Source organism: Mya arenaria, chromosome 13, assembly GCF_026914265.1.
Source record: "Mya arenaria isolate MELC-2E11 chromosome 13, ASM2691426v1".
In the NCBI taxonomy this organism is placed as follows: Eukaryota; Metazoa; Mollusca; class Bivalvia; order Myida; family Myidae; genus Mya; species Mya arenaria.
In genome coordinates this window covers 61,747,474-61,764,158 of record NC_069134.1, presented here as the reverse complement: position 1 = coordinate 61,764,158, position 16,685 = coordinate 61,747,474, and the positions used below count along the sequence as shown (strand labels likewise).

General features: G+C 32.5%; 1 protein-coding gene across 3 annotated transcripts in view; it reads right to left on the bottom strand.

Moving 5' to 3' along the window:
• The window catches only part of LOC128213153 (uncharacterized), a 76,431-nt gene that overhangs the window by 14,322 nt on the left and 45,424 nt on the right, over positions 1–16,685 (bottom strand). Inside the window, exon 1 of one of the 3 annotated variants that reach the window (XM_052918702.1) lies at positions 13,754–13,997. The exons of the other annotated variants lie outside the window; for them this stretch is intronic. The gene's annotated coding sequence lies outside the window, so the exon portion shown is untranslated. Of the gene's footprint in view, positions 1–13,753; positions 13,998–16,685 lie in introns of those variants that run through there. 3 annotated transcript variants of the gene reach the window in all.

Sequence of the window (16,685 nt, the reverse complement as noted above, 5' to 3'; positions counted from 1 at the left end):
ACGTAAATCATAAAGTCCTAAGGACACTAAATGTTAAATACTTTTAAAATGCTACACTAAAATTTGAAATAAAGTATCATAATTCGCACATGAATGGCAATCATCGTTAAATATGGAAGCGTATATCGTATGTTACAACCAAAATATGAAAAGAAGTATCATACTCGTGTGAATGTCAATAATCGTTAAGTATGGAAGCGTACATAGTATGTTACAACTAAAATATGAAATGGAGTATCATACTCGTATATGAATGTCAATCATCGTTAAGTATGGAAGCGTATATTGTATATCACAATACTGTTAATGTTTTTATGTAATCTGGGCTGAAAGTAGTCTAATTTGGATATAAGAACGATGTAGCTAATCGGATTACTTATTATTTATAACTGACGAAATAGACTGAAAGAAGTCAATGCTGTATGTCTATAATAGTTACTGAAGTTGAAAACTGAATGCTACCTTTTGTAAGTTTGTGTTATGTCGACTTGGCGAATTAAAACACCACATCTAATCAAAATTTGTCGACTTGTTCACTTACATAATGAACAGTTGACAATAATGAAATCGACATGTACAACTAATGTTTTGATGAAAAATAAGTGTACTTATCCGTCTATACAAATGAGAGATTAATAAGAAACTGAGTAACTGAGTTATGTATTTCAAAGCTTTAATTTATAAAGGTCAAAGGTCAAGGTCATTAAAAATTAAAACTATTTAGTTTAACAATGATGCTCTGCCCACATAAGAAAGATGTTGAACAGCCAAATTGACAAAAACACACATAACACGTGTAATGAAAGAACTAACACGTGTTCATGAATATGTTTAGAAATATGCATGCATAATTCTATAGGTAAATGGTCAAGGTCATTTAAAATAAAACTATTAATTTCAACGATATACATGATCATGAATTTGCTTAAGAAATATGCATGAATAACTCTGTGGCTGTCTAAAGGCAACTACTGAAATATGTTTTAACTGCAAATCATGCACACATTTGTTCATATTTTGCATTCATTCTTGCACATTCTGTATTTAGATAAAACTGGCTTTTAAGGAAAGCAAAATGTTTTGCGAAATTGCATTTTTATGAAGCGTGAAGGTTTTGTCAAATAAATGTATTTCAAACTTGATATCACATGAATAAATTTAATAACATAAGAGGCAAACAATTCCGATCCAACTTCATCTGTCACAAAAAATAATTTTGTCCGACATTCGTAGCTTTCAAAATAGACATTTATGAAGTGAGTTCAAATTATTTGGAACTAATTTCGATCTTAACAAAATAGTTCATTGTTTTTTTTAACAAACCATCGTAGTCATTGATATTGTATTTAGGTATGGAAGCGTTTATTGTATATACTATAGATTTGGTTATGAAATCTGGTTGATTTGTTTTATGTCGACTCGCGAGATGTCCAGCTTAAAGGTAAACAAATCGACATATTGTTGGCAACGTGTAGTGTTTTAAAAGTAACAAATCGACATAAAACAAGACTAGATGATCACATAATCAGTGTATACCTTATGCGCTTCCATACACGACATTTATAGCTCGCATTTGTATTGTTATTATTTTCTGCTTATAAAGAGTTTTTGTCGTCATTAAAATGGTTTGGATATGCGAAGTCTTGCTAAATTCGCAATTTGTTTATATTTTCATGCAAACATAGCTACCGGCGTGATAAAAACATGGCTCATTTTAATTATATTGTGATATAGATGGAATTATATTTCTGTCAATTGGAAATGCTGATCGATCTTATATCGCCCGCATATGGCAACAAGTTTAGATCAAAGAAAATTAGAATCGTCCAGACACTTGTGTTGCTATTTCAAGAATATCTTCAGGACTCAGAGAGTTCTAAAATAGTCCTACAAGATCTATATCTCCGTTAAAATAAACAACGAGGAAAGGCTCCCAATCTGCGTTTCTAAAGGTCAGAGGTCAAGGACATGAAAATCATCTGTTAGTGTATCTAGTTTGAAAACTCAGATGTTTGCTCTTTTTTAAATTGAGTTGTACCCTTTTTGTGGATTTCCTCAACTTTAATTTTCCGTCGAAAACAAAAAAGTAGTTCGTAAATTTCAAGTAATGTAATTAATGACCTGTAGTGTTTCGACGCGTATTGTGTATATATTAGTTTAAAATGATTGCCAGTGATGTGTATTATTGCATAGGTAATTAAGATTCCCAAGAGTGAAGTCATGGAAGAACTACGCGATCTACTTGCAGCGTAGTTAAATGTGAAGGTTTCTGACATTGTAAACCGTCTACAGATGAAAAATGGCCGAGGGTTTACGAATACCTTAACTGAACGCAGAGCTGGTATATGCACGTTATACGGTTGATGAAATGTCTCGCTGAACTATGTATTTTACAATCTCGGTAATGACAGCTCTAATGGTATTGAATCTCGAGTGGGGTACCCAAATTGAGGATCATCTTGTCTTTATCTCCTGTCAAAATGTTTGTATCACTGGAGCTTATGCATTGAGATAACCTTGTTTATTATTAATATTTAACTAGGTGGAAATACGTAATCCGTGTTTGTCTAAATCTCGCTGATGTAGTCTTTTTTGGTTATGTATGGCCTGATGTATGCCCTTGTGTGGTTAATTTGGAAAAAAGATGATTTATAGAGCGGGGTTTTAAGCAAAAATAGAGCCTGATGACAAATTATCGGTCGGAAATACCGTAACCTTTGTTCCGTTAAGGCTTAAAGAGACACATCCACGTTTTATAGATTCATACATCAAACCAATTATTTTTAATTAAGTATGAAATGTGAACAAAATGCTTTTTTAGGTAATATTAGGTCTATAGATCGTATTAAATATCTTTTTTTAAGAAAAGGGTGTCAAAAAAAGCTATTTTGCCGAAACACTTCCTAAACGATACTAAAAACTGAACTATTTTAAGCTTCCATTTACTAAATTACGTCAAATGAATATCTGTAGGTTGTTGTTAAGTATTTGTTTGTAACAGTAAACAAGATAAATCAATTTCAACAATGTTTTAAAAAAGCCGTTGCCCTCATATGATATGTGGGTAGGTCCCTTTAAGGTTGCTATGAAAACCTTAAACAACGTGACATTGACTAACATCCACTTTATCATTATCATATTTTTCTTATTCTTTTGAAATGGAGACCCAAGAAGTTACAAACATAAGTGTAATAAAGGATAGGAAGTTAGGAATGAAATATGACACAATTAATTAGCAAACAAATCCAAAGTTATTATAATTATAACCTTGACTTACTTTTACATTTATTTTAAATACTTTTCTTGTTTACGTTTAAAGTTGATTCTGTATGTATAACTAGCATTTCTTAGTAAAGAACAAAAAGGTTACAATAAATTATTATAATTTATTACAGTTATTTATGATGATATAAACCACATTGGAGATAAATCTCCAGTAACTGTTTCAAGAGGCTAAGAGAAGAATACCAGGTTGGGGCTTGAACCAACGACCTCTTTGAGTGAGAGGGAGACATCTATATCACTAAAGTGCCTTACATAAGCCTCTTTAATTCCAATGCCATAATTAATCTGTTTAAATCAGATTTATGAGAACATACCTGATAAATATTATTGCGATATAATTAATGAGACTAGTTTACATATTAAATATTCGGTTTTCTTGATTGATGGGAAATTAAGCGACTACATATCCCCCACAAAAAACATCACGCGGGTTCAGAAAAGAAGAACGCTAGTTACCAATGGCATCGGATTTTCAAACTCAATCATTTTTTTTAAATAAAAAAAAATCTTATAATTTCAAACTAAAAATTATCACCCCAAAAATGTGAAAAAAATATTTTTATGAATATGCATTTTGTACTGTATATATCCCATTGGATGTTACCACCATAACAGTAATCGTCACCAAAGCATTGTTTTACCCCCGTTTTTATAAACAAACCATTTTATACATAATTAATGTCTTTCTGCCATACACGTAGGTGGTTTATAGACTAGAATGGGTCAATAAAAACCCGCAGAGAGTCAAAACAATGATCCACATGTTATGTCTGTCGAAAGCGTGAACAGGCAGTTTTTATAAGCAAAAACTTGAAAGGCATACTTTTTAAATCCGCGATCTCCCCGTTAACGAACAAGGGAAGCACTAGGCGGGGACGGGGCGGTTCTGTAATGTGAAGGTTTCCAAACAGAACCTGCGTTTGTTTAAGTACTTTGAAGGTTTGTGATAGTTTTGTATTCTGTAAGTAGTGAACATACATTCCATCGTAATGATATCACTGTTCAGGAGGGCTGCAAAACCCCACAAGCAACGCTGTTAATGACTATTCAATATAGGACTTGACTTTGAGAGCGCGAAATCTGGCAGATTAAAGCATAAAATTGTGATAAAAGTGGACAAATCCAATTGAGAACTCCCACGCAAGCAGGCTGGTGTAATTTAGATGCAATCAAAATGATTTTACCTCTAATCAGGCACAATAGCGCCCAGGGAAGATATTTCGATGGAACTTTTGAACAATTTTCCCATAAAGAATTTTAATCTTGTGCAGTTTGCTATAAAACACAGCTTTAGTTTGGAAAAATTGGAAAACGATTACCTTCGACTAAAAATAGATTATTACAAATGCTCCATGCATAAAGGTTGTTTAGTGGAAGGAATGCTGAAACTGTACCAGGTCATTGTCATGTTAACATTTAAGATGAAAGTTTACATAGAACATACTGATGCAATAGAAACTGAAAAGGTCAAGCTCAAGCCCCAATTTCTCAAACAAGCTTACGTCACCAAGATCATGCTAACCTCAATATTTTTTTTTCCCTTTTTTTAAATCATTTTGTCATTTTCTTCTCATTTTAATACGTTTTGAGACTTTGTCAATTTATGATAAACAAATCAAGTTTAATCAATCAATATGGCTTAATGAAGTAAAATACATTTACCTTTTATGGTTAAGATATTTTGAGCAATAGGGACCAGAAGCCACTACTCTGATATGATATTTAGTGACACAACGATCGAAGCCATATTGGAACAAAATACGATTCGCACAAAATTTGATATAAGACAGAAACCACCCACGCACACAATCCACATCAGTATTAATACAATCAGTCAAAAATTGGGGGTTAGCGTCCAAGACTGCAAACGTATTTACAGTGGGTTTAAACCCCACTTGTAAGCGCTTAACGTCAGACTTAACGTTACGCTTGCAATGTCACTCTTTTAAACCCGAACGTTTATTACTGAGGGCTAAATTTACATTATACTTTCTTTCTTTCTTTCTTTCTTTCTTTCTTTCTTTCGTTCTTTCGTTCTTTCTTTCTTTCTTTCGTTCTTTCGTTCTTTCGTTCTTTCGTTCTTTCTTTCTTTCTTTTCTTTCTTTCTTTCTCTTTCTTTCTTTCTTTCTTTCTTTCTTTCTTTCTTTCTTTCTTTCTTTCTTTTATTGCGCTCAACACATTATACATGTAAATAGAGGTAGACTTTATATTATAACATGATATAATTATAATATAAAAAAACAACAACTAATGAACCAGGTTTTGTGGGGTCTGATGTTAAAGCATAATATATTTGAATATGAAAAGACATAAGATACACTTAACCATAACTAATTATAGGCGAACAATTCATCTTAAAAATACTAGGTTATATTGCCAGGTGGGTTTCGCAATGTTTTAAATACAAGAGATATGAATTTGCTTGTGGCCATTAACTTCTGACAGTCATTCTCACACATTATCCTTTGGAAGGATATAATATTGACATCATTTCTAAGAATAGCTTATAAGAATATAATATTGACATCATTTCTAAGAATAGCTTTTAAGAATATAATATTGTCTAAGATTAGCTCATAAGAATATAATATTGACATCATTTTTAAGATTAGCTTATAAGACTCGTACCGTGAGGGCAATTAACCAGAACATGCTCGAAGTTGACCTCAGAGACCGTTGACAGCTGTTTTCACGTGGTCGTGATGACAATATATGCTTACCAAAGTGGGGCGTGGAGTCTTTGGTGCGAATAGTACGCTCATCATTGAAAGTCAGGAAATTTGATACCACTTGTTCAAATTTACACAGGAATTATAATTATGGTTAATGTAAAGAACATTAACAGGCAAAAATAGTTTTAACTAAACATCTCTTTCTAAACATAGCACCTCCATATTGAAAAATGACGCGAAATAACATGTGGACCGAAAATCGACAAATTGAAAGATAAAACGAGTTTTATTACTTTTAAATGGCAGGCGATACGAAGGAACGTCAACCGTAGTAAGTTTTTTGTTGCTATTTGCATAGTTTCAAAACTATGCATAGTTTCACAGCACTTCATACTGGGTTCAAAGTTTCACCAAGATTTGGTTATACGTACTCGTCTTTCGAGTCCCGATGAGTTTTTTTTCCTGCGTAAAATCGCACGTAAAAACCTGTTAAAATATTACAGGAATTTCAGATTGTACAGCAAATACTCGTATGTAAATAGCTTCTTTGACTGCAATGTTTAAGGATCTCTTGATAATCTTTTCTTTGTATTATTTACAATTCTGAAATTGTTTATCTATTACACATGCGTCACGGCAGAAAAAAAGTTGAGTTCTCTCGTGCAAATAAACGAACAAAACGAGTATTATATGTTTCGTCTTAGGCAGTGAATGTTTTTTACCAAAATAATCACATTCCATTTACATTCCCGAACTAAAAGCTATCAATCACGATAGCTTATTACAATTCACAATGTGCATTTCAATGATTTAAAAAGACAATTTTCTTTGGGTTAAATAGACTAATTTCTTTGGGTTAAATGCAACCGGTGACATAGCAATTTTCTGCAATTGGGGAAATAATGGAGGCCACAAAAGTCTTTGTGCAAATTTAAGAGGTACAAAAAGTCAAGGGCCAAATTAAGAAGAGTAGAACTACTTCAATAAATCATATTTAACTATTACGACCAGCTTTGTTCACAATTACAATTATAAAAAAAATAATATCACGTGTCAAACATTCGGCACAAATCTTACGCAGCATAATAAATGGGGGTTTCGCCACAATTAAAGCAGAAAGTATACAAAATAAACATTACTCTAAAATGTGTAATTAATGCATACCACGAAATGATTGCTATGGATGGTTTTCAGATGTCATTGAAATGATTATTCAAGCTATATTGATGTGATCTACTATCATAAATCGTACTTTTTATTAGTTGAGATATGGGGAATACATTAAGCAGGGATATCATTATTAAATCAGAAAGCGAGGGACGACTCCGGGTAAATTTCGGGCCATAGAAAACACCCCAAGCGCAACATTTTCGCTCATCACTGTAAAATTTCATACCATGCTCGAGATCATTGAACAAAGATATGCATGCAAGATTTTCATTTTAAAGCTGCATTCACACATATTTATCGTTTTGATTTATTTTTAGTTTTTGTCTTTGAATAAGAAAATTTGTGTGTGGAAATCAGTGAAATAAGACTGCTGAAAAAGATCAGAGTTTAGTTTATAATAATTACAATTACGTTCGCAAATTGATGTTTTATGTCTAAAAACGTTATTAACGTTTTTTTCTGCAGGTTATCAAACAATTCAGACCTGTTCTATTGTGCATACCTAATTAAAAGCATTGATGCCAAAATCTGTTGATTCGGTGACAAATTATTCAAAACTGATATGTGTGAGAGTGTTGCTTTAAAGGGACATACTCTGCTTTGCATTTTTATAGTTAGGAATAAAGATACGGGTCTATAAAGACAATGAATGTCTAAAACAATTGAAACTACATGGGCAAGCCCAGTAGCCTTAAAGATAGCCATGATTGGTATCAAATGAGCAAGAATCAAGCCCAAATAAACACCAAACAAACGATACAATGGTACAGGATAACACACTTTGAACAGTTATCAAACAATCGTCATTAGTAAATGTTGGGGTAACCGCATGGGGCCTCTTTTTAATATAAATCTTATCCTTATCCTTAGACATGCCTCAGTGATTCCATTCAGCTAATTATGCAGGCCAATCAGAACACTTCTTCTAATTTTAATTCTGTCAGTCCAGAGGCTGCAGGTTCGAATCCCCTCCGCACCACTAATAAAATACTTATCGTCTTCCAGGACGGACGTTAAACGCTATGCACTAGTGCACGTTAAAGAACCAGGGTAGCTCTTACCAGGGTTACATTCTGTCTGTGCACTGTGCTCCAAAAACCTAATATGACTAACAATCTTATCAGAGCCCTCGCCGAATTGGGCCTTGCCCGAGTGAGAGTATAAAATACTCGAAACCGGACAATTTTGAACTAAGACGAGTCCGTTGAATAAGTGCATCTTTTATGTTGTTTGTATTTATTATTTTTACTTAACGAAAACAACAAGCTTTTAAAAAGTTGAATATGAAATATATTAAAGAAACAATCATTTAATTTCCCTTTCATCTCGTTTGAAAATAATGCTCAAGGGTTTCATCTTGTCAACGGGTTATTACTTTCAAGTGCTTCAACCCCTTATATAATTGACATATTTGTGCAGTTCGGATTGTGTTAGAGGGCTGAAAATTGAAGTTTAACATTCTTACACAGGCGAACATTCATCTGAGATTACCATCTAAGCCATATGCACACAGACAACATTCATATGGAGTATCTTGTCTAGGATTTTAAATGACCTAAACTTTAATATGATATACCAAAAACCGCCGTGTCCTTAAAAACCCTTGCCCCATATTAAATTCTCGATGATATCATATATCATAATGTTTTAGTGGCCTGAAAACGGGTACTTATATATAAGAATGTTGTGTACAAAGTGAATGTTTATTTGACATTCAATTTTTGTTCCTTATTCAATTCGATAATGTATTGACTGATTTATATCCAGATACAGGTTTCGATATCTTTTCACAGATGTCCAAATAATCATATAAGGGTAGTTTTGAATGTGAAAAGTAGTGCTTAAGTTCTACGTTGACAAAAGATAGATGCATTTCCACACGTTTCCCGAACACCGGCTGAACACCAAAAACGTCGCATACTGTGAAATTGTAGGCTTTTTTATTGGCACATAGATAAGACAGCATAAAACATAGATATGATCCAAATAAGAGATTAGCCTGAACAATTATGGTACTATTTTGTTTGTTTTCTGCCTGAAATTTGCGAGCTGCGCTGTATATTGATGGGCTTAAAGATAACCTAAAATCATAACCTACATTTCAAGCCAATGATATTGCCGATTAGGCTCCAATTAGACCATGTTTAATCGTTAAAATTTGTAGTTTTACACTTTTGAAAAGACATGACGTCATAATTGGATTCCCACCTGTTGAAGAACAGGTTATATTTTAGGACATTAGCACATATACGGTGTTCAACGTGATATAATCGCATACTTTTAGAACATATAAGGTATTCCCCACTTGCTGAAAACCAGATATAATCTAAGACATTTAGAACATGTAAGGTAATATTTCAATAACTTTAACATAAACCAACCTCTATGCAAAAAACAGACAAGATTGTCCAATATTACATTACTAACTATATTTGATATAGTTGATACTGTCATATACTTATAAAAGTTTATTGTGTGCTTTGTCATGCTGATGTCATGTAATACTGCCATTAAAGGTTGTTGTTGCTGTTGTTGTTGTTGTTGTTGTTGTTGTTGTTGTTGACAAGTCCATAAGATATGTACATTATTTTATACTATTTTGTATCCATTTATTATCTGTAACACATTTAACAGGCGACTACGTGGAAAATTTCGATATCAATACGTTATTTAATCAAAACTAAATAAAAAATAACAGTTTAAATTACAATCAAATGTACGAAAAAATCCTGAACAAATGTTTGTAAACATGCAAAATTTATTCAACAGTTTACATATCCTCGTTTATTCGCAATCAAATATTGATGTTGTGTTTTAAAAATAAATGTATATCTTTTGTATACGCCTATGAACTGTCTGTCCTATACAAGTATTGTGTGTTTGCGAGCTATAAAGGAGAGTGAAATATTAACAAGTTGTTAAAATAGCTTGGGGTTGCGGAGGCATATCGAACGCAGATAGTCGTCATTGAAATAGATCAGCTAGCTTAGTAAGTGACTTTGTCATTGCAGCAGAAATGTGTCTTGTCATCTTTGATATTTATTTGTGATAGCGAAGTTAATAGTCACAACTTTTCCACTTATTCAATTAAAGGCACATCAGTCGCGAGGCCTTTGAACAGTTGTGGACAAAAATACTTGAACCGTTTTCATCAAATATGACCGTACCGGTCAGGCTTGCTAAAGAAATTGTTTTTGTTTTATTATATCATGTAAATAAGTAGTATGTGTGTGCCTAATATGTATATAATTTTACCTTATCAAAACAATACATTTCACCATCCCTGTCAGAAACAGTCCCCTATGGTATGCAGTTCAAAAACATAAATAAGTCGAAGCTCGCTATGTCGAACTCTGTTATCTGGTTATGTCGAACATTTTATGAAAGTGTATTTTCAGTCAGACATGTTTTGTTTTTTTGGTTATACATAATGTTGGTTATCTCGAAGCATTTCCCTAGTTTCAAAAGACTTCGAGATAACGAGTTTTGACTGTATATCAGTTTCAACAGTCTTTCTTAAAGATGTTTGATTACGTTATATAGAGGATACTTGTTTCTTTCAGTGTACGATCTAAATATATTTCACCGAGTGAGCACCGAAAGTTAATGTATATACTTTTTGGTGTTCACGAGGTGAAATATGGCCAAATAATTTTTTGTTATTGGTCATAAAATACACAAAAAAATCCTACGCGTATATACTCATTCAATAAAAAAGTGCGATCCATCATTAACTTCTTATCTACTTCGAACACAGTTCTTTTGTTTATGAAAAGACATTCTGTAAGTCTACGTGGCTTAGAGGGTAAAACCCTCGAATGGTAACCCCGAGAGTTTGTTTATGAATCTTGATGACGTTTATGATTTCTTTTCTGTACTGATTTAGATGCAAAAGTGGCATTGGAATAATCGTTATAACACTTTTTTAACAAATCATTAGCACAATCGAAACTCGCTATGTCGAACTATGTTATCTCGATGTTCTGGTTATGTCGATTTTTTTTCGAAATGTGTTTTTTTAGTGAGTCATGTTTTTTTATATTCCGGTTATATCGAATGTTCGTTATCTCGAAGTACTTCCGCGGTCTAAACGACTTCGACATAACGAGTTTTGACTGTATATATTTCTGTGCTTTCCCAAAAATATTTAGGTACAAGGAAATAGTGGGTCTTTAATATAGAAACCAGTGTACTTCTGTCTGTTTTCAAAGTAAACAAGTTCAGCTGGTGTTAGTTCGAAGGCTAAACAAAGATGTTTATTTTATACTAAGCGAACTAACTTACTTATTAAAACAGCAAATATGACTTTTGAGTCAGATTTTACAAACTTATTGTTACATGAAATTTAGCCAGCGGGTATAAAGAGTAATTTCGTATTTAGCTATTCGGTGTAAATATAGCTTGAAATATGTAAACAAACTATAAATGATTTTCTTTTAACCAAAATTCCAGATCAATGTGTTAGATTTCGGCCTAGAAACGACATCGTACGTACTTTTAAAGTATTTCAGGTGCGTGAAATTGCTTTTAAATTAATACACCTCGTTAAATATGTTCGAACCTACCCCTATTTTGCTAAGCAAATATCTCAGTTGCAATAAATTAAAATAAGGCGTAGAAGATCATTAGCGGAAGGCCAAAAATATACAAAGCTTGTAAATATTTGCTGCAAAAAATGCTAGACCTTACTCTGATGGTTTGAATTAATAATTTATTTAGTTAACCGGGAACGTAAAATGAAATGTGATATATTTGTAAACATGTTATAGATCGATTGTAAAGTTTAAAGAAAACGATCTGAATTTTTCATTTTTTAAAATAATTATTATGGGTGGAGCGCTCATATTATAAGGTAACGTACAATAATTCAAATGATTGGAATAAGTTTTGCCATAATAAAAAGTCCTGGTATTCAAAGACAACAATTCATACTTGAAGTGGCTTTATAATACCACTGATAGCAAAAACGATCAGTTTTACTATCGATAGTGGTCGACATTATATTTTGTCCATTAAGAAGGCAGGTTTTCAGTACATTCATTTCAGAAAATCAACAGTCAACCATTCTTGATTTTAATCAGGTGAAGCGGTAGATATAAACAGTGGCTGGCCCAGAAAGCGAGTAGTTTACACAATATAATGTAGACCACTAAACAACTCAAAAATTGTTATACTGAACTTACAAGAAAATAAATATATATGCGACTGCTTCACATGAAACCATTTATTATTGTTAGTACATACTTAGAATCTTTAACCATAACTAAGGGCCATCTGAACACCAAGCATACGACGAACTAATGTTAGATAGTGAAATATCATGTCCGTATTACCAATTGATTTGAACTTAATAATAGAACCCTGTAACAAACATTGCAAAACATGCCTAATGAACATCATAGTTTTGAGGTGCAGATAGATGTAACATTTGCACATCTTGAAGTATATCATTTCGGAAAAAAAACATCGTAAATAACGAGCTTTGAAAAACTGACCCCAATGTTCGAGGAAGGAAAGGACATTAGAAATTTCAAACTGATGTGCTACAATATCATATGTGTTCAAATCTTGCTTTTTTGTTTGTTTGTTTTTTAAGTCGCTGTTGCTCCATTTGTGATAAATGATATATAACCTGTTGTCCGTGACATAATCTTTAATATATGGTATTTCACTCGAACTAGTTATTTCTTAAGGCATTAACAAAAACGCATAAATTTGAAGTTAAACCATCTTTGGTATTTCAAGCAAAAATGATGGATTTTGCGAGTAGTGCAAAAATAAATGAAACAAAGATCATTACTCCTATTTAACTTAATGCAGACTCTACACAACCGGTTGTTTCGATTTGGGTAATAAAAGTAGGCATTAGTGAACGACATTATGCTGCATTAAACAATGTTAAAGGCAAGAAAACTGTTCAAGAACGAATTATAAATCACAGACTAATGAACTTACAAGCCCAACTGGTTACTTTATTTGACTTGAGTGTTGTTAAATGGCGCTAGACATGCAAACGCGATCAAATGATAGCTTTTGTTAAAACTCTCCAGCAATGTTTAAATTATCAAATAATTTGAACCACTGATTCGTTTGAAACGCATGCAAACTTGATAAGAGGCAAAGAGCGCATTACCGCAACCAAGTGTTTAATTCTTACACGAACATTTGATTAACGTGAGCTATTTGAAAGTTTTACCACCCTAGTTTGTAAATTGCAGAAATTCTATTTAATTTGGAGTGAAATCTCAGACAATAAAGGTACATATTTGTCTAAAAGAAACGTGTTCGAGAGTTTTGGGGGAAATAAATTATTTCAATACAAACTTTCACGAGACTTCCTGCATTTTTTCCACAATACAAAAATCTTTAAAATTGCAAAGTCGAAGCTCAACAAAATCTTGTTTAATTTTATAGAGGAAATCTTGTTATGTGATATGCTTACTCGCTGACTCTAAATTCCAATATTTATCTTGAATTATTATCATAAAGCTGATTCAATGCAAACGAAAAACGCTAACATGTACTATTTCTTAGCAGTATTACACCCTTATTTCAACAATCAAAGTAATGTTTTTCATTTTCATATCACAATTAACCTCACAAAACATATTAAAATATTTACTCACCAGTTATGTAAAATCTTAAGAATAATCCTTGAAAACTTTAAGAACAACTGAATGTCTTGACCACAAGTTTAAATTCCAAAGGTGTAGAAAAAAAGTGGAAGGATAATCCAATCAACAGATTAACACACAGTATAATTATGTTTCTTAATTTTCTTAACACAAAATATCCAATCAATAAGCGTTATCAGAACAGGGTTTTTTTCTTTCTTAAATCTTTCTTTATTTCTTTACATCTGCTCACTGGATTTCAATCCTCTTTAATAACCGTAGTTGGTAAATTTGGAAGGTATACTAGCAAGCTATATTGCACGCATTGATAATCATTCGTTTACAATGTGCTAAGGCTTCGAAAATACACCATGTTTCGGTAGTTTGCAAAGTATTAAACTATTTTAAATCTGAGCTATCTTCTTTTTTTTCAAATGTTTTACTTGAATTTTTACGCAGAAAATGAATTACATACAGGCAAAAAAACGGACAAAGATTAAAACTGAATTAAAAGTGCAGAAATAATGTTTAGAATGTTTTAAAATATGTTTATATTAACTGGAGTTTATTGGGTTTAATTATTTGCCTCAATAATGAAAAATTAAAAACTTTTGACGATGATTCGGTTAATATATGAAATCTTTTGCGATCCGGTAACTTCATTTCAGGCACGCTTGATGCTATAAATGAAATGTTGAACTTACTATCTGCCGGGTTATAAATTTTGAGGATTTATTCTATTTCATAATATTGCTTAAGATGCAATCAGTTTTGCACATTCTTGTAAGAAGTTTTGACTTTGTTATGAAGTCGCTCTTCATAGAAAGATGTACGTGGTTGGAATGATATAGAAGTGCGAGCTATTTAGATTTTTAGGACAACTCTTTGCATATTTGAAATAGCTGTAATTTAAAATTCGCCACGGTTTATTAGCATTTAAAAGAGATTTGATGGGTAACGAAGTGCTTGAATATGATTTGATCAATCTAACACTGGGAGCTATTGGTAGAAATTTAAAGACTTACATAAAAAAATCACCGCCTATATAAAGTCTTTATTTTTTCTCGTAAGATTCGTGATTAAATATTTACTATATCTAATGACCAGGATTTAAAATGATTTCTGTTGTGTGAATTATTTCATAATACCAAATACAGTCTGCAGACCAGCAGCCAGGAACGTCAAAACTTTTCACGCGGACTCAGTTTTAATTGAATGAATGTTCTTTTAAATTGACCGTAACGGTAAAATTGCGTGACTTTTCAATATAAAACTTAGAAAAAGTTAATAGTGATAAATCATTATAAAGCATGAATGATAGGTATCTGTGATAATTTCGTATATTTTAACATGAATTTCTAGACAATTTCTAAAAATAGAAATTATGACGTGGGTCTTAGTAAGTCATATGGTCACAAGGCCAGCCAATACGATTGCACAATGTTGTGTTTCAGCCCAAAATTCCTAAAGAATTAAACTATTTCCAAACTATTCAATAATTTCAAAGTCTTACGTTAGGCGATGCGATTTGTAATTCGATTTCGCCCACAGATGCGTTTATTTTAAAACTAATGTTTAATTAATGACAAAACACTCGCGGTTTTTTGCACTTAAGTCATGTTCGAGAAAGCCCGAGGTATGTTCTAATTTTAGACATTTTTAGTATTGACACTCCACCTAACTATTAACTAATAGCTACTATCCCGTATTTATGCGATATACGTTTACAAATAAATGAACGGAATTTCATGATGAATACATTTATCTTTAAAATTATTACTGCAAATTTAGAGTCAGCACCTGTTTTACTTCAAGCATGTACATTTAATATGAAAATAAACTATTTTGTAAAGAAGATCTATTTTCGAAAAACATTAACTTAATCCAGCGTCAATCCGCCCAGAGTTTAAAAACAACTCAAATTTTACAATAATACAAAAGAAACTACAGAAACAAGCCCAGGGGCTTATCATTAAAAATGGTTTGGGTATCAGTTATAGAAAGAGTAGATCAGTAAAACCAAAATCCGATTCCATAATACACCGAATACTGCCCCCCCCCCCTATCTACGCTGTGAAAACGTCAAAAATTGACTCCGCAATACAAAATTGATGAAAGATTAACTACACGTATTAATGCCAATTGAATTAAGTTGAAATAACACATATATACAAACTGAAATAACTCATGTATGATGAGCTTTTTTTGTTTATTATTTCACGTATTATTTCTCATCAAGTGAATACTTTTCAGATGAGACCAAAACAGTTTGGGACACAAGGTATCACAATTTAGCATTACGGTTTATGGCGAGGTAGTATTTTCATGGTGGGATACCTTACATGGTATTATGGAAGGTTCCAAGCATATTTGTGGGTGGGATACCTTACATGGTATTATGGAAGGTTCCAAGCATATTTGAGGGTGGGATACCTTACATGGTATTATGGAAGGTTCCAAGCATATTTGAGGGTGGGATACCTTACATGGTATTATGGAAGGTTCCAAGCATATTTGGGGGTGGGATACCTTACATGGTATTATGGAAGGTTCCAAGCATATTTGAGGGTGGGATACCTTACATGGTATTATGGAAGGTTCCAAGCATATTTGAGGGTGGGATACCTTACATGGTATTATGGAAGGTTCCAAGCATATTTGTGGGTGGGATACCTTACATGGTATTATGGAAGGTTCCAAGCATATTTGTGGGTGGGATACCTTACATGATATTCCGGGCGGTTCCAAGATGCTTCGGAAGCATTTTCTCTAACGTGAACGCTTTTTTTAATCAACCATGTATATTGTTCCGACACAAACAAGAAATTATTTATGGTTGTAACGATGTTTGTTTATTTCAGTTTTTGTGCTATTAAACGTGAGTGCTGTATAAAAGAAGTTATGCTTACGATATTTAGGATAATTTGAATATTTAATAGGTTCG